The 25,411-nt window shown below is 39.2% G+C and overlaps 1 long non-coding RNA gene across 1 annotated transcript in view; it reads right to left on the bottom strand.

Moving 5' to 3' along the window:
• Positions 1 to 16,883: 16,883 nt before the first annotated feature.
• The window catches only part of LOC134761537 (uncharacterized), a 51,688-nt gene continuing 43,160 nt past the window's right edge, over positions 16,884 to 25,411 (bottom strand). Inside the window, exon 8 of the long non-coding RNA XR_010140251.1 lies at positions 16,884 to 22,229. This is a non-coding gene — a long non-coding RNA (uncharacterized LOC134761537). The remainder of the gene's footprint in view (positions 22,230 to 25,411) is intronic.

Below are 25,411 nucleotides of genomic sequence, written 5' to 3'. Positions count from 1 at the left end.
GAAGCCATGGAAATAGCTTGATTATATAAAAAGTGTAACTTAGATGATCTGGTAATCCTGATTCCAGCAAGGGTGGGTGGTAAGGGACCAGAGATAAAGCTTGAGTTCTCTTTTCCAAGGCCCTATGAATTCAATATTCAGATTTAAGGATCTTCCTCTAAAATTATAGAACTGTGATGCCTTAGGCTTTTGAATGAGTGGTACTTCCTCCTAAATTAAAAATGCTTTTGTGGAACACCTTCCACATAGCATACACTGAAGTAGGTACTTTCACATATAACATCCCTTTTAATTCTCCTAAAAACATTTTTTTTCCTTTAAATTTAGTATCAAAAATTAATTATATTCTGCAAACTTCATAATATCCTTTGAGATCATTAGCATAGCTCTAGAGGGTCCTCCCTGACACCATAAGAATCACTAGTTTATAGAGAGTCATCTGTCAGTAGCTTTGGCGTTAACTACCTTTACTCCTAATCTTTGAACACCTGTTTTGAAACAGTTATTAAATCCTCATCCATGTTGCTGCTATTTTCTCTCCTTTTTATTAAATTGCAATAGAAATGGATAGTCAATCCATCCAACATTTTAAGATGTCTCTCTTTTTTGTGAACAGAATGAGTAGCCAATAGCAAAACACATCCTTACATAGAATTCTAAGTTACACTTCATTTCACAAAATTCTGGTGCCAAAGTTGTCCCCAGAAATAAATAATCTGCAAATATCACTGAAACAGATCAGGACCGATGGATAAATCAATCATGATCATAAAGGAATAAATAATTTTCCTTTTACTTTCTCATGTCACCAACTCGGTAATGACAAGATCCTCTTTGAAAAGATATAGATTTAAAAGCTGTCTCGCCCATTATATTGTGAGTACATTTTCCCTTCCTCAGACATCTCCAGTTAAGGAGGTACAGAATACCAAATAAAAGGTGATATTAAAACTATTAGCCAAGTTTTCAGCAGTCAGCTACAATTACTGATATGTTGCAAGAAGTTTCCAAAATTATTGACTGCTGCCCCTAAAAATATTTCAATAAAAGTTACTTCTATGGACAGTGTTGTTTATAGTTTCACACTTATTGACCCTTCATAGCTTGATATATTAGGGGAACCTGCCCCCAATATTTCAACGTAGGTTCTTTCTATTTTCTATAAGTGTTGGCCAGCTGAGAAATAAAGAGAAAGAGCACAAAGAGAGGAGTTTCACAGCTGGGCCACTGGGGCTGACATCATATGTGGGTAGGACCACGATGCCCACCTGAGTCTCAGACCAGCAAGTTTTTATTAAGGGTTTCAAAAGGGGAGGGGGTGTAAGAACAGGGAGTAGGTACAAAGATCACAGGCTTCAAAGGGCAAAATGCAGAACTACTAATAAGGGTCTAACAAAGATCACATGCTTCTGAGGGAATAGGACAAAGGGAAAAAGCAGAACCACTGATAAGGGTCTATGTTCAGCGGTGCACATATTGTCTTGATAAACATCTTAAATAACAGAAAACAGGGTTTGAGAGCAGAGAACCGATCTGACCACAAATTTACCAGGGTGGAGTTTTTCCCCACCCTAGTAAGCCTGAGGGTACTGCAGGAGGCCAGGGCGTATCTCAGTCCTTATCTCAAATGCATAAGACAGACATTCCCAGAGCGGCCATTTATAGACCTCTCCCCAGGAATGCATTCCTTTCCTAGGGTCTTACTATTAATATTCCTTGCTAGGAACAGAATTTAGCAATATCTCTCCTACTTGCACGTCTGTTTACAGGCTCTCTGCAAGAAGAAAAATATGGCTCTTTTTGCCCAACCCCGCAGGCAGTCAGACCTTATGGCTGTCTTCCCTTGTTCCCTAAAAATCGCTATTATTCTGTTCTTTTTCAAGGTGAACTGATTTCATATTGTTCAAACACACATGTTTTACAATCAATTTGTAGTTAACACAATTATCACAGTGGTCCTGAGATGACGTATATCCTCAGCTTATAAAGATAGCAGGATTAAGAAATTAAAGTAAAGACAGGCATAAGAAATTATAAAAGTATTATTTGGGAACTGATAAATGTCCATGAAATCTTCACAATTTATGTTCCTCTCCCACGGCTCCCGCTGGTCCCTCCGTTCAGGGTCCCTGACATCCTGCAACATTGATATGTCTAAAGTTTGTGATTCACGTCAAATTCTCTTCATGAAATTTTGATTACTTTCAGAGCTGCCTCCTCTGGAACATTTATTTATACTTGATTTTTTTTCTCAAAAAAAAAAAGTACTCCACTAGGGGTTAGGAAAACAATTATCTAATCTACTTAAACTTGTAAGTTAATTAAAATTAATAAAATTCTGTATGTTAGAACTCCCCAAAAGCACTTTTATGGCCTAAAATTTTGTGTTTGTTTTAATGAAAGCTAGTTTAGGGGCAAGGAATTAACATCATTTCAACTGATTCAAATAAAAAGGAACTCACAGGACAGGGAACTAGGGATAAGGAAGCCATCAGGAATCCAAGCAAATACTCCCTTGGCCGCTTGGTCTGTTTCTTAATCTCTCTCCCCACCACTCCCACCTCACCTCTCCTGCAACCCAGCATTGGCTTCCATCTGTTTCTCTTTGCTGTATTCTGTCACTGCATTTCTACTCTTATCCATAATTTCTTTGCCCACAGCTTTAGCTTCTAGATGGTTTTGGCTCTAAACACACAGACCCTGACCCCAATGTTACATAAACTCAAGATCCAGCACCCATCACAAACTGAGTCTTTTGACTCAAGTTCTTAAGAGGAAGAATTTTGGGGGCACATGCCAGACAATAGCGTCAGCCTGCTGTCCAGATAACCATTGTAGTCCAAACTGCTTGGCCAGATAACAAGGTCACATGGACACTTAGGCACATCATAGCACAGCCTATGTAGGGTGCAGTCCCCAGAGAAAGTGGTGAAACTGGGCAGCCTCTAGTGTTGCTTCTGAGGTATCATTAGGTTCTCTCAGGAGGCTGATGATTTACATAATTCCTCAGCTACACACCCAAAATGACTGGAGCTGGATAAAACTGAGAATCTTGGTAGCACTGGGCATGCTGAACTCAGCTTTTCCACTCCTGACACACTCTGCCTCAAAGGACAAATAAAAGCCCCCTGAGTTAGGCAATACTTTTAGTTACAAAGTGTCCCACTCTTACCCTTAATATGACATTGGGTTTAAATGAAATTTCTCCTGAAAAGCAAAACAGTTTTTAGAAATATTACTAAAGTATTGATGTCAATTGACTTTTTTCTCTCAAAATAAAAAAAAAAGTACTCCTTTAGGGGTTAGAAAACAATTATCTGAGCTACTTAAACTTGTAAGTTAATTAAAATTAATGAAATTCTGTAATACATTAAAACTCCCCAAAGGTACAGGCATTTGCTTCTGCTACAAACACAGCTGACCTCTCTCTAGCTATTCACATACACCTGCCAGATTTATCAGCCTGAAATGAGCATGAAACCTTAACAGAGCTGGGATCCTGGGACATTCGCAACCCTCCCTTTCCCCCCACCCCCCTTCCTCCCTGGTCTGTGCAGAGCTCCCAGGTCTTTCTGACTAAACCTCAGCAACAGGCTCCAAACCTTTTGCTACAGTGGCCTCACCTGCATCCCACTGCTTGTTTGTCAGAGTCTCTTTGACTGCCTTCTTCATCTCTGGGATTCTGACCTAGCTGACCCACCAGGAGCTCAAAATCCTGTCTCTACCCCACACCCCTCTTTCTTACTTCTCACACCTGTTTTCCTGTGTCATGCCTCACACTTGTAAACTGATTCTAACAACTCCAGATTTCGTTTTCCTGCCCATATCTGTGGTGTTTTTACACCCCCTCCCTGTCCAACTGCTCTAATCCCTTGGGCTGACCAGACCTTCCACATCCTGCACCAGCCTGCCTCCACACTTAATTCTCTGCCTGTTCATTTACCAGATTAAGTGCTGTTATTCAAGTTAATATCTCAGAGAAATTAGTTCATTTGCCTCTGAGATAAGAACTAAAGAAACTCCTTGAAAGTACTGCATATGACTCAGAACATTTACCAGACTTGTCAAAGCATCCAAACATGAACAAGGAAAATTGACCTCTGAGGTGAAAGTTGCCAAACATTTCAGTCTGCTTGGAAATGCCAACATGATTGATGTTTCCTATACAAATTCCACAAGGCTGTGAATAGAAATAAAAACAAATTTGGCCAGGTGCAGTAGCTCAAGCCTATAATCCCAGCACTTTGGGAGGCTGAGACGAGTGGATCACCTGAGGTTAGGAGTTCAAGACCAGCCTGGCCAACATGATGTCTCTACTAAAAATACAAAAATTAGCCAGGCGTGGTGGCGGGCACCTGTAATCCCAGCTACTCAGGAGGCTGAGGCAGGAGAATCACTTGAACCCCTGGACTGTCAAGAGATGGAGGCTGCAGTGAGCTGAGATCACGCCACTGCACTCCAGCCTGGGAGACAGAGTGAGACTTCATCTCAAAAAAAAAAAAAAAAAAAGAAAGAAAAACATATTTAACCAAATAAAAAGACGAGAAGACTAATGGAGAGTTAAAGGATGACCTGCTCTTTCAGATTCAGATCTTAAATTGCATTATAAAAATCATATTTAAGAATTAAACCTAGTAAAATATCAGTTAAATTATATATTTGAAACTTAGTCCATCAAGTAAACTTGCTTGGTAAAACTGTGTATGTACTTTGAAAAATAATGCACTCACATCATAGAGTAGAAAAAAATTATTTTGAAGTGTGGCTTGAATCTTGGACTTGGTAACAATCTTCTATGTTAATTTCCTAAAACAGATAAAACTTGGAAATACTGTCTTAATAGGGTCTCTCCCATTAAACTGTATTCCATTTTATAAAGCCCTCAATGGGATGACACAGAAAAGGTCTGATGTCCTTTGGAGTACTATTCTCACTGTGTTATATAATAAACTTTTTTCTTTTTATTTTTTTGAGACAGGGTCCCACTTTGTCACCTAGGCTGGAGTGCAGTAGCGTGATCTCCGCTCACTGCAGCCTCAACCTCCTGGATTCAAGCAATCCCCCTGCCTCAGCCCCCCAAGTAGCTGGTACTACAGATATGCACCATCACATCCAGCTAATTTTTGTATTTTTTGTAGAGACAGGGTTTCATCATGTTGCCCAGGCTGTTCCCGAGCTCCTGAGCTCAACCAATCACCTGCCTCAGCCTTCCAAAGTGCTGGGATTACAGGCATAAGCCACTGCCCCTGGCTATAATGAACTTTTTAACGTACTTTCTATAGCCTTAAGTCTTACTTAAATGAGAATTAGTTAATCATATCAGACAAAAGCGTAATGAAGTATAGGCTAAGATAGAGAATACTGATAACCCACACATTTAAAAAGTTTTTGTTTTTTTTTTTTTGAGACAGAGTCTCGTTCAGTCACCCAGGCTGGAGTGCAGTGGCCCAGGCTGGAGTGCAGTGGTGCGATCTCAGTTCACTGCAACCTCTGCCTCTCGGGTTCAAGCAATTCTCCTGCCTCAGCCTCCCAAGTAGCTGGGATTACAGGTGCACACCACCATGCCTGGCTAATTTTTGTACTTTTAGTATAGATGGGATTTTACTACCTTTCTTCAGCTTCAGGTATATATGTGCTGTTGAGAGGCCATTTTTCCCTGATTAACAAATTTGGGGAATGAGAAAAATTTTCAATAACTACTGAAACTGAAAAATTTTTGTCAAGCCAAGAGAATTATTGGGAGACTTGCTATATTAGTCTTCTAGGGCTACCATAACAAGGTACACAGACTGGGTGGCCTAAAAAACAGAAATTTATCTTCCACAGTTTTGGAGGGTGAAAGTCCAAGATCAAGGCGCCAGCAGATTTGGTTTCTCCTGAGGCCTCTTGTCTTGGCTGGCAAACAGCAACCTTCTCTCTGAACCCTCATATGGCGTTTTCTCTGGGTGTCCCCATCATGGGTGTCTGTGTGTCCAAATTTCCTGTCTTTATTAGGACACAAGTCATATTGGATTAGGGCCCACCTAAACAACCTCATTTTAACTCATCACCTCTTTAAAAGTCCTATCTCCAAATACAGTCATATTCTGAGGTATTGGGGATTAGAGCTTCAACATAAGAATTTTGGAGAGACACATTTCAGCCCATTAAACTTGTCAAGAGATGTTCATAAAATTTGGAATAATTATTAATCTAACTGAGATTCTTAAATAGAGGAGACAGTCTCCTCACAGCTTCCATAGCATTATCCTGCTGAATTCACAAAACAAAGGAGGACTGTGTTATATTCACCAAGGCCACAAAGCAATGTACTTGTTGATTATGCTAGTATAGCTGTCACAGGATGCCCTAATTTACAATGCCATAGAGAGCTCCTACATTTACTAAAACTGTGATTTGATTGTTAAACTCTTAAAAACCTAGTTGTATATACTCCAAAATGGACAGTGGGGTAAAATTTTTTGCCATATATTCTGATTTTAAGTCTTGAATATTATAATATTCTCATAGATATGGATTTTCAGAGATTCTTTTTAAACAACTTTAAAGCAGTTCTTTACAGATTATAAGTGTATATAACATAATCAAAATAAATGAAATGTGGTATTAAAACTTCTTACATTATTCAACAAAAATGAACCATTAAAAAGGGCTTTACAGCTTTAATTTGCTATAGCATTAATTAAAAGGAACAAATGAAATAAATTATTGGTAATGCAGACAAAAAGTAACAAAAGCATATCAATTTCTTAAAAATCAAAGTATTAATGTTTCATACAGAAGGAAAGAATACATTTATGAACAAGAATTAAGGCAATATATGAAATAGAAATAGCAAAATAAAGTTTCTAGTTGTATAGAGTTTCACCAGTAAATCAATTAGAAATTATTTGCACTCTGTAGACAGATAACCTACAAAATGGGAGAAAATATTTGCAAACTATGCATCCTACAAGTGTCTAACATCCAGATTGTATAAGAAAATTAAATTTATAAGCAAAAAACAACCCCTTAAAAAGTGGCAAAGGACATGAACATTTTTCAAAAGAAGACATACATGTGGCCAACAAGTATATGAAAAAACGCTCAATATCACTAATCATTAGAGAAATGCAAATCAAAAAAACTGCAATGAGATACCATCTCACACCAGTCAACAGTTATTATTAAAAAGTCAAAAAATAACAGATGCTGGTGAGGTTCTGGTAAAAAGGGAACCCTTATACACCATTGGTGGGATTGTAAATTAGTTCAACCATTGTGGAAAGCAGTATGGCAATTCCTCAAAAAGCTAAAGGTAGAACTACCATTCAACCTCGCTATCCCATTATTGGGTATATACCCAAAGGAAAATAAATAATTCTGTCATCAAAACACATGCACATGTATGTTCATCACAGGACTATTCACAATAGCAAAGATATGAAATCATCCTAAATGCCTATCAGTGAAAGACTGGATTTTTAAAAAATGTTGTACATTTGCATCATGGAATACTGCACAGCCATAAAAAAGAATGACATCATGTTCTTTGCAGCAACATGGATGGAACTGGAGGCCATTATCCTAAGTGAACTAATACAGGAACAGAAAACCAAATACTGCATATTCTCACTTGTAAGTGGGAGCTAAACATTGAGTACATATGGACACAATGAAGGGAACAATAGATACCAGGCCTACTTGAGGGTGGAGGGTAGGAGGAGGGTGATGATTGAAAAACTACCTATCAGGTACTGTTCTTATTACCTGGATGACAAAATAATCTGTAAGCCAAACCCCCATGACACAGTTTACCTATGACAAACCTGTACATGTACCCCTGAACTTAAAATTAAAAAAGAAATCATTTGTATTCTGGGACAAAAAATAAAAATCACTCTAAAAGATTGAAATGACATGCCAAAAGGAATTTTAAATCACAACTGATGGACATGTAAAGAAGTAGAAATAAACTAAAAATATGAACCTGAATTATAGAAGTAAATAAAATAGACCTCTTTGAAAGGAGTTATTATGGGGATTTCAATAAAAATTATAACAAAACAAGTCAAGGAAACAATGACATTAGAATTAGTGTCAACTGAGCCACGTATTTTGTTGCAATTCTCTGCAAAACAAAGGATGATGCCACCATTGAATGCCTAGTTTAAACTGTGCTTTTAAGCTACTGTGGAAAAATCTATGGTAATCAGAATAATATAAACACAAAAATCTAAGATTTAGAATCTTTCAAAAAATATAAATTTCTCCCAAAAATTTGTTTAATTTAACTCGTAGGTATGAAAAATGTTTTATGTTTGATTTTTTTTTGGTTCTTTGCTAACAAAAGACAGCAAAGAGATGCCACTCCCAAAAGAGATATTTTCCAAAATGAATGAAATGAAAATGGAATTCCTACCATTTGGCAATTCAATATTTATTAAATACCTAACAGAAAACACCTGAAACCAGGCCAGGCTTTGTGCTAGGCAGATATATCAATGATTAAAATATCAAGTACTTACTAACTGATTACTATGTGCCAGGCACTGCTGTAAACATTTTATATTCATTATCTCATTAAATTTTCACCAAAAAAGCCTATGGGGTCACTCCCATGACCAGAGGCAAGGACAGGTGAATGACAGAGCTAGAGCTAGAAACTGGGACATGTGATTTCAGGGCATAAAGTCTTCAATGTCACTACCAAGCTAAGGAGGACCCGTTACCTGTGGAAGGTATCTGAGTTACCGGTGGCCTATCCGTACAGGTCTGCAGCGATGTCAATTCTTGCCTCCTCAGAAGAAGGAATTCGACAGAGGGCCGTAAGGCAAAAAAGACCTAAGTGAGTTTTCAAGCAGGAGTGGGAGTTTAAAAAAAAGGCTTTAGAACAGTAAGGAAAGAAAATAAAAGAAGGAAAGTACAACTTGGAAGAGGGCCAAGCAGGCTACTTGAGAAACCAAGTGCTCAGCTTGACCTCTTGACTCCGGATTTTATATGTTGGCATACTTCTGGGCTCTTGAATTACTTCTCCCCACTCCTGAGATCTTATTGGGAAGCTGCTGATCAATTTCAGGTGTTTTCTTTTTCTTTTTTTTTTTTTATCTTGTGATCTTATTGGGAAGCTGCTGATCAATTTCAGGTGTTTTCTTTTCCTTTTTTTTTTTTTTTTTTCCTTTGGAGACAAGAGTCTCACTCTGTTTCCCAGGCTGGCATGCAGTGGAGTGATCTCAGCTCACTGCAACCTCCACCTGCCAGGTTCAAGTGATTCTCATGCCTCAGCCGCTGCCACCCCCCACCACCAACACTCCCCACTATAGCTGGGATTACAGGTGTGTGCTACCACACCTGGCTATTTTTTGTATTTTTAATAGAGATGGGATTTCACCGTGTTGGCCAGGCTTGTCTCAAACTCCTGGCCTCAAGTGATCCACCTGCCTTTGCCTCCCAAAGTGCTGGGATTACAGGCATGAGCTGCTGTGCCTGGCCTGGTTTCAGGTGTTTTCTGTTAGGAGACAGCCAGTCCCTGACACCAGCTGTGACCAATTATTACTCTAGAGAAACAGTTAACAACTACCTGACCATCACCTGATGGTCACCCTACACTCCTAGTGTCTGTGCTGGGGGGTTGGAGAGGGAGCCCTCTCCTGCCCTACTCATACCTAATGCTACCCACTGTAACAGACCCAGGGCTAGGTCCCAGAGGGGTCATAAGTGAGTTATAGAATCATGAATGATAAAATGCAGGTCATAAAGGACATTAAAGAGTCATTTGTTTATTCATTCAACAAATATTTGTTGGGTGGTTACTCAATAAAGGTTCTGTTTTAGATACCAAAGATCCAGCAGTAAAGACAAAATTGCTGATCTCATGGAATGTGCATTCACTTGAAGAAACACACAATAAAAAAAGTGAACAATTTCAGTTAGTGATAAGTTCAAAGAAGAAATACACAGGGTTTCCAAGAAAGCCCCTCTCTCTAAGGAGATGGCATCTGGATGGAGACTTGAATCTCAGCAATGAGAAGGCACTACTCCTGCAACTACCCAAGGGAGAAGGTTCCAGGTAGAGGGAAAAACATATGTAAAGACTCTAAGTCTAGACAAAGATGTATGCATTCCAAGTCCCAGGGAGATGGAAAAACTGAACCAGTTAGATATAAAGTCAAAGAAACAGTAGAAATGAGAGTAAACAGGAACTTTAAGATTACCTTCTTAATCTTCTTTTGGGGAAGAAATTTCATACTTGAAAGAATAACACCACAAAGATCCGCATTCTCTTTATCCATATTTGTCTAGTGTTAACATTTAACCCATTTGCTATATCATTTGTTTTCTCTTTACATGTGTCTGGGTGTATGTAGATACATTTTTTAACCATTTCAGAGTGAGTTGCATGCATCCTGGCCCTTTGCCCCTAAACACATCAATGTGTATTTTCTAACAATAGGAATGTGTCTTACATAACCACCTGATAATAATAAACTTCAGTAAAATTAACATTAATACAGTACTTTTATCTGATCTCCCATCTGTGATCCAATTTAATCAATTGGCCTAAAACTGTCCTTTTTCCCTCTACTCAGAATCTCATCTAGTAATCAGATACTTCATTTTGTTGTCATGTCTCAGATAAAACATGACTCATTTTGGTTTTGTCCAATGGTTCTTTTGTGATTAGGTTCAGATACTGGATCCCAGCCAGACTAGTACCTTAGTGATGTGTCCTCCTAAGGTTAGTGTATATAGAGAAACTCAATGTCCATCTGCCCCTCACTGATAATGTTAATGTTGATCACCCAGCCAAGGTGTTATCTGATTTCTCCACTATGAAATTATCATTTCTTTTTTCTTTTATTGTAATTATTATTATTATTATTATTATTATACTTTAGGTTTTATGGTACATGTGCCCAATGTGCAGTAAGTTACATATGTATACATGTGCCATGCTGGTGCACTGCATCCACCAACTCGTCATCTAGCATTAGGTATATCTCCCAATGTTATCCCTCCCCCCTCCCCCCAACCCACAACAGTCCCTGAAGTGTGATGTTCCCCTTCCTGTGTCCATGTGTTCTCATTGTTCAATTCCCACCTATGAGTGAGAATATGCGGTGTTTGGTTTTTTGTTCTTGCGATAGTTTACTGAGAATGATGATTTCCAATTTCATCCATGTCCCTACAAAGGACATGAACTCATCATTTTTTATGGCTGCATAGTATTCCATGGTGTATATGTGCCACATTTTCTTAATCCAGTCTATCATTGTTGGACATTTGGGTTGGTTCCAAGTCTTTGCTATTGTGAATAATGCGGCAATAAACATACGTGTGCATGTGTCTTTATAGCAGCATGATTTATAGTCCTTAGGGTATATACCCAGTAATGGGATGGCTGGGTCAAATGGAATTTCTAGTTCTAGATCCCTGAGGAATCGCCACACTGACTTCCACAAGGGTTGAACTAGTTTACAGTCCCACCAACAGTGTAAAAGTGTTCCTATTTCTCCACATCCTCTCCAGCACCTGTTGTTTCCTGACTTTTTAATGATCGCCATTCTAACTGGTGTGAGATGGTATCTCATTGTGGTTTTGATTTGCATTTCTCTGATGGCCAGTGATGGTGAGCATTTTTTCATGTGTCTTTTGGCTGCATAAATGTCTTCTTTTGAGAAGTGTCTGTTCATGTCCTTCGCCCACTTGTTGATGGGGTTGTTTGTTTTTTTCTTGTAAATTTGTTGGAGTTCATTGTAGATTCTGGATATTAGCCCTTTGTCAGATGAGTAGGTTGCGAAAATTTTCTCCCATTTTGTAGGTTGCCTGTTCACTCTGATGGTAGTTTCCTTTGCTGTGCAGAAGCTCTTTAGTTTAATTAGATCCCATTTGTCAATTTTGGCTTTTGTTGCCATTGCTTTTGGTATTTTAGACATGAAGTCCTTGCCCATGCCTATGTCCTGAATGGTATTGCCTAGGTTTTCTTCTAGGGTTTTTATGGTTTTAGGTCTAACATTTAAGTCTTTAATCCATCTTGAATTGATTTTTGTATAAGGTGTAAGGAAGGGATCCAGTTTCAGCTTTCTACATATGGCTAGCCAGTTTTCCCAGGACCATTTATTAAATAGGGAATCCTTTCCCCATTTCTTGTTTTTCTCAGGTTTGTCAAAGATCAGATGGTTGTAGATATGTGGCATTATTTCTGACAGCTCTGTTCTGTTCCATTGATCTATATCTCTGTTTTGGTACCAGTACCATGCTGTTTTGGTTACTGTAGCCTTGTAGTATAGTTTGAAGTCAGGTAGCGTGATGCCTCCAGCTTTGTTCTTTTGGCTTAGGATTGACTTGGTGATGCGGGCTCTTTTTTGGTTCCATATGAACTTTAAAGTAGTTTTTTCCAATTCTGTGAAGAAAGTCATTGGTAGCTTGATGGGGATGGCATTGAATCTGTAAATTACCTTGGGAAGGATGGCCATTTTCATGATATTGATTCTTCCTACCCATGAGCATGGAATGTTCTTCCATTTGTTTGTATCCTCTTTTATTTCCTTGAGCAGTGGTTTGTAGTTCTCCTTGAAGAGGTCTTTCACATCCCTTGTAAGTTGGATTCCTAGGTATTTTATTCTCTTTGAAGCAATTGTGAATGTGAGTTCACTCATGATTTGGCTCTCTGTTTGTCTGTTATTGATGTATAAGAATGCTTGTGATTTTTCCACATTGATTTTGTATCCTGAGACTTTGCTGAAGTTGCTTATCAGCTTAAGGAGATTTTGGGCTGAGACAATGGGGTTTTCTAGATATACTATCATGTCATCTGCAAACAGGGACAATTTGACTTCCTCTTTTCCTAATTGAATACCCTTGATTTCCTTCTCCTGCCTAATTGCCCTGGCCAGAACTTCCAACACTATGTTGAATAGAAGTGGTGAGAGAGGGCATCCCTGTCTTGTGCCAGTTTTCAAAGGGAATGCTTCCAGTTTTTGCCCATTCAGTATGATATTGGCTGTGGGTTTGTCATAAATAGCTCTTATTATTTTGAGATACGTCCCATCAATTCCTAATTTATTGAGAGTTTTTAGCATGAAGGGTTGTTGAATTTTGTCAAAGGCCTTTTCTGCATCTATTGAGATAATCATGTGGTTTTTGTCTTTCGTTCTGTTTATATGCTGGATTACATTTATTGATTTGCGTATATTGAACCAGCCTTGCATCCCAGGGATGAAGCCCACTTGATCATGGTGGAGAAGCTTTTTGATGTGCTGCTGGATTCTGTTTGCCAGTATTTTATTGAGGATTTTTGCATCAATGTTCATCAAGGATATTGGTCTAAAATTCTCTTTTTTTGTTGTGTCTCTGCCAGGCTTTGGTATCAGGATGATGCTGGCCTCATAAAATGAGTTAGGGAGGATTCCCTCTTTTTCTATTGATTGGAATAGTTTCAGAAGGAATGGTACCAGCTCCTCCTTGTACCTCTGGTAGAATTCGGCTGTGAACCCATCTGGTCCTGGACTTTTTTTGGTTGGTAAGCTATTGATTATTGCCACAATTTCAGCTCCTGTTATTGGTCTATTCAGAGATTCGACTTCTTCCTGGTTTAGTCTTGGGAGGGTGTATGTGTTGAGGAATTTATCCATTTCTTCCAGATTTTCTAGTTTATTTGCATAGAGGTGTTTGTAATATTCTCTGATGGTAGTTTGTATTTCTGTGGGATCGGTGGTGATATCCCCTTTATCATTTTTTATTGCATCTATTTGATTCTTCTCTCTTTTTTTCTTTATTAATCTTGCTAGCGGTCTATCAATTTTGTTGATCCTTTCAAAAAACCAGCTCCTGGATTCATTTATTTTTTGAAGGGTTTTTTGTGTCTCTATTTCCTTCAGTTCTGCTCTGATTTTAGTTATTTCTTGCCTTCTGCTAGCTTTTGAATGTGTTTGCTCTTGCTTTTCTAGTTCTTTTAATTGTGATGTTAGGGTGTCAATTTTGGATCTTTCCTGCTTTCTCTTGTGGGCATTTAGTGCTATAAATTTCCCTCTACACACTGCTTTGAATGCATCCCAGAGATTCTGGTATGTTGTGTCTTGGTTCTCGTTGGTTTCAAAGAACATCTTTATTTCTGCCTTCATTTCGTTATGTACCCAGTAGTCATTCAGGAGCAGGTTGTTCAGTTTCCACGTAGTTGAGCGGTTTTGAGTGAGATTCTTAATCCTGAGTTCCAGCTTGATTGCACTGTGATCTGAGAGACAGTTTGTTACAATTTCTGTTCTTTTACATTTATTGAGGAGAGCTTTACTTCCAAGGATATGGTCAATTTTGGAATAGGTGTGGTGTGGTGCTGAAAAAAATGTATATTCTGTTGATTTGGGGTGGAGAGTTCTGTAGATGTCTATTAGGTCTGCTTGGTGCAGAGCTGAGTTCAATTCCTGGGTATCCTTGTTGACTTTCTGTCTCGTTGATCTGTCTAATGTTGACAGTGGGGTGTTAAAGTCTCCCATTATTAATGTGTGGGAGTCTAAGTCTCTTTGTAGGTCACTCAGGACTTGCTTTATGAATCTGGGTGCTCCTGTATTGGGTGCATATATATTTAGGATAGTTAGCTCTTCTTGTTGAATTAATCCCTTTACCATTATGTAATGGCCTTCTTTGTCTCTTTTGATCTTTGTTGGTTTAAAGTCTGTTTTATCAGAGACTAGGATTGCAACCCCTGCCTTTTTTTGTTTTCCATTTGCTTGGTAGATCTTCCTCCATCCTTTTATTTTGAGCCTATGTGTGTCTCTGCACGTGAGATGGGTTTCCTGAATACAGCACACTGATGGGTCTTGAGTCTTTATCCAATTTGCCAGTCTGTGTCTTTTAATCGGACCATTTAGTCCATTTACATTTAAAGTTAATATTGTTATGTGTGAATTTGATCCTGTCATTATGATGTTAGCTCGATGTTTTGCTCATTAGTTGATGCAGTCTCTTCCTAGTCTCAATGGTCTTTACATTTCGGTATGATTTTGCAGTGGCTGGTACCGGTTGTGCCTTTCCATGTTTAGCGCTTCCTTCAAGAGCTCTTTTAGGGCAGGCCTGGTGGTGACAAAATCTCTCAGCATTTGCTTGTCTGTAAAGTATTTTATTTCTCCTTCACTTATGAAGCTTAGTTTGGCAGGATATGAAATTCTGGGTTGAAAATTCTTTTCTTTAAGAATGTTGAATATTGGCCCCCACTCTCTTCTGGCTTGTAGGGTTTCTGCCGAGAGATCCGCTGTTAGTCTGATGGGCTTCCCTTTGATGGTAACCCGTCCTTTCTCTCTGGCTGCCCTTAACATTTTTTCCTTCATTTCAACTTTGGTGAATCTGACAATTATGTGTCTTGGAGTTGCTCTTCTCGAAGAGTATCTTTGTGGCGTTCTCTGTATTTCCTGAATCTGAATGTTGGCCTGCCTTGCTAGATTGGGGAAGTTCTCCTGGATAATATCCTGCAGAGTGTTTTCCAACTTGTTTCCATTCTCCCCATCACTTTCAGGTACACCAATCAGACGTAGATTTGGTCTTTTCACATAGTCCCACATTTCTTGGAGGCTTTGCTCGTTTCTTTTTATTCTTTTTTCTCTAAACTTCCCTTCTCGCTTCATTTCATTCATTTCATCTTCCAGGGCTGATACCCTTTCTTCCATTTGATCGCATCGGCTCCTGAGGCTTCTGCATTCTTCACGTAGTTCTCGAGCCTTGGTTTTCAGCTCCATCAGCTCCTTTAAGCACTTCTCTGTATTGGTTATTCTAGTTATACATTCTTCTAAATTTTTTTCAAAGTTTTCAACTTCTTTGCCTTTGGATTGAATATCCTCCCGTAGCTCGGAGTAATTTGATCGTCTGAAGCCTTCTTCTCTCAGCTCGTCAAAGTCATTCTCCATCCAGCTTTGTTCCGTTGCTGGTGAGGAACTGCGTTCCTTTGGAGGAGGAGAGGTACTCTGGTTTTTAGAGTTTCCAGTTTTTCTGCTCTGTTTTTTCCCCATCTTTGTGGTTTTATCTACTTTTGGTCTTTGATGATGGTGATGTACAGATGGGTTTTTGGTGTGGATGTCCTTTCTGTTAGTTTTCCTTCTAACAGACAGAACCCTCAGCTGCAGGTCTGTTGGAGTACCTGGCCGGCCGTGTGAGGTGTCAGTCTGCCCCTGCTGGGGGGTGCCTCCCAGTTAGGCTGCTCGGGGGTCAGGGGTCAGGGACCCACTTGAGGAGGCAGTCACCGGGTTCTCAGATCTCCAGCTGCGTGCTGGGAGAACCACTGCTCTCCTCACAGCTGTCAGACAGGGACATTTAAGTCTGCAGAGGTTACTGCTGTCTTTTTGTTTGTCTGTGCCCTGCCCCCAGAGGTGGAGCCTACAGAGGCAGGCAGGCCTCCTTGAGCTGTGGTGGGCTCCACCCAGTTCAAGCTTCCAGGCTGCTTTGTTTACCTAAGCGAGCCCGGGAAATGGCGGGCGCCCCTCCCCCAGCCTCGCTGCCGACTTGCTGTTTGATCTCAGACTGCTGTGCTAGCAATCAGCGAGACTCCGTGGGCGTGGGCGTAGGACCCTCTGAGCCAGGTGCGGGCTATACTCTCCTGGTGCACCGTTTCCTAAGCCCGTCGGAAAAGCACAGTATTCGGGTGGGAGTGGCCTGATTTTCCAGGTGCCGTCTGTCACCTCTGGAAGGGGAACTCCCTGACCCCTTGCGCTTCCCGAGTGAGGCAATGCCTCGCCCCTGCTTCGGCTGGCGCACGGTGCGCTCACCCACTGACCTGCGCCCACTGTCTGGCACTCCCTAGTGAGATGAACACGGTACCTCAGATGGAAATGCAGAAATCACCCGTCTTCTGCGTCGCTCGCGCTGGGAGCTGTAGACCGGAGCTGTTCCTATTCGGCCATCTTGGCTCCTCCTAAAATTATCATTTTTGTTCTTCCAACTAATAAGCAATCTGGAGAAAATCATGCAAACATCCTAGTCTTTGTCCAAATCTCCCTCTAGATTTATACTCCATTAATGATTTGTACCTGACCCCATCTTTACTATGACAGTTGCAAAATGGCTATCTCAAACTCCAGAATTCCCTCCCCATTTACCACTGGTCTTCGGCATTCTACTATAAGCAAGAGTACTCTCTTCTCTCTAATTTAATTATGTTACTTGTCATCAGTGTGAATGGATTTGTATTCTTCCAATGGTATACAAGTTACTAATGTTTCTAATCATTTTAATATTTTCTGTTATTTCAATGCCCACATTTTCCTAGTCTTGGCCAGTATGAGACCCTTTAATCTGGTTTGTATGTCATTGTGATTATTATTTCTTGGAGCATTCCTTTGTACTTGCTAGCATAATGCTGTCCAGTGAACTTTCTGCAATGATGGAAATGTTCCGAATCTGGGCTATTCAGTAGTTTAGCCACTAGCCATGTGTAGCTATTGAGCATTTGAAATGTGGCCAGTGCAACTGAGGAACTGACTTATTGATTTTATTTAATTTTAATTAATGTAATTTTAAATAGCCACAACAGGAATGCTTCCAGTTTTTGCCCATTCAGTATGATATTGGCTGTGGGTTTGTCAAAAAGAGGTCTTATTATTTTGAGATACGTCCCATCAATACCTAATTTATTGAGAGTTTTTAGCATGAAGTGCTGCTGAATTTTGTCAAAAGCCTTTTCTGCATCTATTGAGATAATCATATGGTTTTTGTCTTTGGTTCTGTTTATATGGTGGATTATGTTTATTGATTTGCATATGTTGAACCAGACTTGCATCCCAGGGATGAAGCCAACTTGATCATGGTGGCTAAGCTTTTTGATGTGCTGCTGGATTCAGTTTGCCAGTATTTTGTTGAGGATTTTAGCATCGATGTTCATCAGGGACATTGGTCTAAAATTCTCTTTTTTTGTTGTGTCTCTGCCTGGCTTTGGTATCAGGACGATGCTGGCCTCATAAAATGAGTTAGGGAGGATTCCCTCTTTTTCTACTGATTGGAAGAGTTTCAGAAGGAATGGTAACACTCCTCCTTGTACCTCTCATAAAATTCAACTGTGAATCCATCTGGCCCTGGGCTTTTTTAGGTTGGTAGGCTATTAATTATTGCCTTAATTTCAGAGCCTGTTATTGGTCTATTCAGGGATTCAACTTCTTCCTGGTTTAGTCTTGGGAGGGTGTATGTGTCCAGGAATTTATCTATTTATTCTAGATTTTCTAGTTTATTTGCATAGAGGTGTTTACAGTATTCTCTGATGGTAGTTTGTATTTCTGTGGGATCGGTGGTGATATCCCCTTTGTCATTTTTTATCGTGTCTATTTGATTCTTCTCTCTTTTCTTCTTTATTAGTCTTGCTAGCAGTTTATCAAGACTGCTAGACTTGATCTTTTCAAAAAACCAGCTCCTGGATTCATTGATTTTTTGAAAGGTTTTTTGTGTCTCTACTCCTTCAGTTCTGCTCTGATCTTAGTTATTTCTTGCCTTCTGCTAGCTTTTGAATGTGTTTGCTCTTGCTTCTCTACTTCTTTCAATTGTGATGTTAGGGTGTCAATTTTAGATCTTTCCTGCTTTCTCTTGTGGGCACTTAGTGCTATAAATTTCCCTCTACACACTGCTTTAAATGTGTCCCAGAGATTCTGGTATGCTGTGCCTTTGTTCTCATTGCTTTCAAAGAATATCATTATTTCTGCCTTCATTTCGTTATGTACCCAGTAGTCATTCAGGAGCAGGTTGTTCAGTTTCCATGTAGTTGAGTGGTTTTGAGTGACTTTCTTAATCCTCAGTTCTAGTTTGATTGCCCTCTGGTCTGAGAGACAGTTTGTTGTAATTTCTGTTCTTTTACATTTGTTAAGGAGTACTTCACTTCCAACTATGTGATCAATTTTGGAATAAGTGTGATGTGGTGCTGAGAAGAATGTATATTCTGTTGATTTGGGGTGGAGAGTTCTGTAGATGTATATTAGGTCCACTTGGTGCAGAGCTGAGTTCAATTCCTGGGTATCCTTGTTAACTTTCTGTCTCATTGATCTGTCTAATGCTGACAGTGGTGTGTTAAAGTCTCCCATTATTATTGTGTGGGAGTCTAAGTCTCTTTGTATGTCTCTAAGGACTTGCTTTATGAATCTGGGTGCTCCTGTATTGAGTATATATATATTTAGGATAGTTAGCTCTTCTTGTTGAATTGATCCCTTTAGCATTATGTAACGGCATTGTCTCTTTTGGTCTTTGTTAGTTTAAAATCTGTTTTATCAGAGACTAAGATTGCAACCCCTGCCTTTTTTTGTTTTCCATTTGCTTGGTAGATCTTCCTCCATCCCTTTATTTTGAGCCTATGTGTGTCTCTGCATGTGAGATGGGTCTCCTGAACACAGCATACTGATGGGTCTGGACTCTTTATCAAATTTGCCAGCCTGTGTCTTTTAATCGGAGCATTTAACCCATTTACATTTAAGGTTAATATTGTTATGTGTGAACTTGATCCTGTCATTATGATGTTAGCTGGTTATTTTGCTCGTTAGTTGATGCAGTTTCTTCCTAGCCTCGATGGTCTTTACAATTTGGCATGATTTTGCAGTGGCTGGTACCAGTTGTTCCTTTCCATGTTTAGTGCTTCCTTCAGGAGCTCTTTTAGGGCAGGGCTGGTGGTGACAAAATCTCTCAGCATTTGCTTGTCTGTAAAGGATTTTATTTCTCCTTCACCTATGAAGCTTAGTTTGGCTAGATATGAAATTCTTGGTTGAAAATTCTTTCCTTTAAGAATGTTGAATATTGGCCCTCACTCTCTTCTGGCTTTTAGAGTTTCTGCTGAGGAAAAGAGGAAGTCAAATTGTCCCTGTTTGCAGATGACATGATGGTATATTTAGAAAACCCCATCGTCTCAGCCCAAAATCTCCTTAAGCTGATAAGCAACTTCAGCAAAGTCTCAGGATACAAAATCAATGTGCAAAAATCACAAGCATTTCTATAAACTAATAATGGCAAACAGAGAGCCAAATCATGAGTGAACTCCCATTCACAATTGCTTCAAACAGAATAAAATACCTAGGAATCCAACTTACAAGGGATGTGAAGGACCTCTTCAAGGAGAACTACAAACCACAGCTCAATGAGATAAAAGAGGACACAAACAAATGGAATAACTTTCCATGCTCATGGGTAGGAAGAATCAATATCGTGAAAATGGCCATACTGCCCAAGGTAATTTATAGATTCAATGTCATCCCCATCAAGCTACCAATGACTTTCTTCACAGAATTGGAAAAAACTACCTTAAAGTTCATATGGAACCAAAAAAGAGCCCACATTGCCAAGTCAATCCTAAGCCAAAAGAACAAAGCTGGAGGCATCACACTACCTGACTTCAAACTATGCTACAAGGCTACAGTACCCAAAACAGCATGGTACTGGTACCAAAACAGAGATATAGACCAATGGAACAGAACAGAGGCCTCAGAAATAATACCACACATCCACAACCATCTCATCTTTGACAAACCTGACAAAAACAAGAAATGGGGAAAGGATTCCCTATTTAATAAATGGTGCTGGGAAAACTGGCTAGCCATATGTAGAAAGCTGAAACTAGATCCCTTCCTTACACCTTATACAAAAATTAATTTAAGATGAATTAAAGGCTTAAATGTTAGACCTAACCACAAAAGCCCTAGAAGAAAACCTAGGCAATACCATTCAGGACATAGGCATGGGCAAGGACTTCTTGACTAAAACACCAAAACCAATGGCAACAAAAGCCAAAATTGACAGATGGGATCTCATTAAACTAAAGAGCTTCTGCACAGCAAAAGAAACTACCATCTGAGTGAACAGGCAACCTACAGAATGGGAGAAAATTTTTGCAATCTACCCATCTGACAAAGGGCTAATATCTGGAATCTACAAAGAACTTAAACAAATTTACAAGAAAAAAACAACCCCATCAAAAAGTGGGCAAAGGATAAGAACAGACACTTCTCAAAAGAAGACAGTTATGCAGCCAACATACACATGAAAAAATGCTCATTATCACTGGCCATCAGAGAAATGCAAATCAAAACCACAATGAGATACCACCTCAGTTAGAATGGCGGTCATTAAAAAGTCAGGAAACAACAGGTGCTGGAGAGGATGTGGAGAAATAGGAACACTTTTACACTGTTGGTGAGACTGTAAACTAGTTCAACCATTGTGGAAGACAGTGTGACAATTCCTCAAGCATCTAGAACTAGAAACACCATTTGACCCAGCCATTCCATTACTGGGTATATACCCAAAGGATTATAAATCATGCTGCTATAAAGACACATGCACACATATGTTTATTGTGGCACTATTCACAATAGCAAAGACTTGGAACCAACCCGAATGTCCATCAGTGATAGACTGGATTAAGAAAATGTGGCACATATACATCATGGAATACTATGCAGCCATAAAAAAGGATGAGTTCATGTCCTTTGTAGGGACATGGATGAAACTGGAAACCATCATTCTGAGCAAACTTTCGCAAGGATAGAAAACCAAACACTGCATGTTCTCACTCACAGGTAGGAATTGAACAATGAAAACACTTGGACACAGGATGGGGATCATCACATACTGGTGCCTGTCATGGGGTGGGGGGAGGGAGGAGGGATAGCATTAGGAGATATACCTAATGTAAATGGCGAGTTAATGGGTGCAGCACACCAACATGGCAGATGTATACATATGCAACAAACCTGCATGTTGTGCACATGCACCCTAGAACTTAAAGTATAATAATAAAAATAAATAAATAAATAGCACAAGAGACTAGTGGCTACCATATTGAACCCCACAGTAATCTAACAGAATGAGATTACTGATTTTAGGATCATGTATTACCTTTTCTGCTACAGCACTGGAATCAGCAATTTCTCCAACAGATCCTGTTTTATTTTGTTTTTTTTTAACAGGGAACAATCTTAGAGACCAAGATCCACTACAAGATCTTTGCTTGTGGACCCTTTCAGTAGACAAAGCTAGGAAATATATACATGTGTACATATATGTATACATATATATTACACACACATTTAAACATACATACATAAACTTCTGGATATATACAAGCATAGACATTAATATTTAACTATTTTAGAATCATGGTTCATACTAATGCTTCCAATTCCAATCCGTCTCTTCGGAGATCTTCTTTGCCTTCCTCCATTTTACTTTTCTGTGTCTCTTCATCCACTGAGAACTCTGGTTCCCAACAGTCAATATCAACTCATTTCATTGTGTGCTCAAACCTATAAATATCAAAAGTAATTTTAGAATTGTTTCACTCATACCAACATAAAAATCAAACCTATTAAGAAGAGCTGAGGATGTGTTTGCTTTTCCCTCCCTACCTTCCCCCAAACTACAATGCCACCCAAGACAGAGGTTATAGTGTTGTTCAAAAAATCAAAATTAAACAAAGAGTATACTGAGAGATGTGTGACTGTATGACCTATCCTTTCCACCCTGTTCCCCTTCCCTAACCATTCCATATAGGTAACCAACTTCATCTTTTTGTGGATGATACTTCTGGTGTTTCTTTTTCTAAAGATAGGTAGATTTGTCCATACTTTCTTCTTTCCTCTTATTTCTCACAAAAACGTAGCATACCATATACACTTTTAGCACTTTGATTTAGCATTTAACAACAAAGGAGATTAATTTTTACTGTTAGTGTGATATGAAGCCATTGAAGAGTTTTAAGTCTGAGAGTGATGGAATCTGATTTATGTTTCTGAAAAATCACTTTGGGCTCCTGTACTGGGAGCATGAGAAGAACTGGGGAGACCATTAGGGAGGCTGTTGATATATTCAGGTCAGAGATGATAAAGGCTAGAACCAGGGTGAAATTGTACAGAGTATTATTTGTTCCCAACATTTTTCTTCCACTCGGCCTTTGTTGTGGCTTTTCTGCTGGTGAAGTGTACTTCTCTGATCTACTGACTTGTGGCTTGGCCATGTGATTTAGTTTGACCAATAGAATATGAGCAGAAGTGAAAGTGCCAATTTTGAGCAAAGCTGTTAGAAAGCCTTGCCCATTTCTACTTGACCACGTGTGCTCCTATTCTGTGAGAACAGAGAGAAACATGCTCTGACTAGACTCGACACTTTTGACCTGTGTCCAAGAATGAGAAACAGATGAGGCATACCTGAACATCACTCATAGTCTTGCAGAGTCATAGACAACCCATAGACTTGTAGGTCAGAAAAAAATTTCAGTTCTTAGCCATGAATATTTCGGAGCTATTTTTTACCATCATTACCACAGCAAAGCCTGACTAATGCAGGTGGCAGTAGTAGTGAGCTGAGAGTTGACAGATTTAGGATGGATTTTTATGATAAAGTTTATTGACACTGCTACATTAGATGTAGGGAGTAAGGTAAAGCAAAAAATTCAGGGATGAGACCTAGGTTTGGAGATGGATAGTGGTCCCTTTTACTCAGGTAGAGAAAAATAAGGAGGTTCAGAATTTGTTGGAAGCTAGAATAAAGTACTGGTATTTCATCAGAAGTGATTTTGTCCATGAGGGGAGATTTAACAACCAGGAGGTGCTACTGGCATATAGTGGATAGAGGCCGGGGATGCTTCTAAGCATCCTACAGTGCACAGGACAGTCCCCCAAAACAAGAATTATCCAGCCCAAAATTTCAATAGTCCCAGGGCTAAGAGATTCTAGAATACAGTGGTGTGTTAGGTTTGAAGTGTCTATTAAATATCCAAGTGGATAAATTGTAAAAGTGATTTCTAGAGATTAGAGGAAGATCAAGGAGATAAAAGGTTGTGAGTAATTAATATACATAGACAATATTTAAAATATGGAACTGAATGAGACCACCTAGGGGAGGATATAAAGAGAGAAAAGAAGAGGCTTGAGGATTTGTCCCTCGTCCCTCCAACATTTAGAGATTGTAATGAAGAGGCAAACCCAGCTAGGAGATTAAGAACATTTAGTCAATGACGTAGGAGTAGACCAAGAGTCTGATATCCTGGAACCAAGCCAAGAAAGTATTTTAAGGAAAAGAACACCTATTATGGTAAATTTATTATTTAACATTGAATTTCCATTGTACAATTGGTGATATTTAATATTATAAACTGAAAATAAAATCTTGCATTTTACACTTTATACATGTCAATGAGCTTTCAGACACAATGTCTTGTATGGTTCTCACTACTGCACTGAATGAAATAAGGACAAAATTTGAGGTTACTAAAATTCAAACAGCCTCTGCTCTGATTTTACATAACAAGCTAATGACAAACCCAGGCCATAATTCATAATAAGAACAATCCAGAGACTGAAACAAATATTCCTGAGAAAAATCAACACTTATTGGAGATAATGAATCAAAATGGTTACAAACATGATTTTAATAGCAACAACTAAAATAAACATTTATCCTGTACATCCTAAATATCTGTCAAAGTTCTAAGACTACAGCAGTGAACAAAACAAAATCACTGCCCTTGGAGTTTACCTTACAGGGGCTCTCCAAAAGACCTGGGCTTGTATCCCAGTTCTGCTCTGTGACCCTGAGCAATTAACTTCCTGCAAACTTAGTTTTCTTTTCTAATGGCATTGATGATTCCTACCTCAGATTTCTGATTGAACATGGTGGAGCAAACTCAAGGTTCGTCTCTACACTCTCCTGAAACTCTATACTAAAATTACACTAAAGGAAGCAAAAGGAATAAACCCACAAAGACAAAAAAATTGAAAGAAAATAAAATGATAATGAACTTTGAAACCTAGAAAATAGATCAATAAATAGTAAACAATTTAGTAAATCAGAAAGCACTCAAATCCAAGGCAGCAATAGGGGAAATCCAGAAGCAGGTTGATTCATACTGTAGTGTAGTACAGTGGTCAGTACATTTTTTATGTAAAGGTCCAGATAGTAAATATTTCAAGCTTTCCATGCCATAGGGTCTCTGTCACAACTGTCCGTCTCTGCAGTCATAGATAATACATGTCTATGGGCATGGCTGTGTTCCAAGAAAACTTTATTTATAAAAACAGGCAAAGATTGAAAGGACAAAGCAAATCGTGATTTGGTTGGCAGATTACAGTTTGCCAAACCCTGGTATAACACCTCAGGGATGAAGGTAACAGATACTTCTGAAAGCAGCAGAGTAGGATCTAAAAATAGGATTGAAAGTGTGTAAAAAGAGGCAGATAGAATCCCAGGGCTCCTTTTCCATCCATCACAGACAGCTGACAGACCCCCATATCATACCAGGAGTCTTGAGGATTACCATCTGGAAAACTGAATTCAGGGGATGCCGGATGCAGGCATAGATTAAGGTGAATATGAGATTTCCTGATAAAAACAAGGGTATTAACTAAAAGAAATTCTCAAGCCCTAGTCCCCTGTCAGCTGGAAGAACCTGCAAGCAGGCTTAGATTCTTTTGACAAAAGATTAGTGGAG

Source organism: Pongo abelii, chromosome 5 (genome assembly GCF_028885655.2).
Source record: "Pongo abelii isolate AG06213 chromosome 5, NHGRI_mPonAbe1-v2.0_pri, whole genome shotgun sequence".
Classification (NCBI taxonomy): Eukaryota; Metazoa; Chordata; class Mammalia; order Primates; family Hominidae; genus Pongo; species Pongo abelii.
The sequence above is the reverse complement of the archived record's forward strand: the minus strand, read 5'-3'. Positions and strand labels throughout refer to the sequence as shown.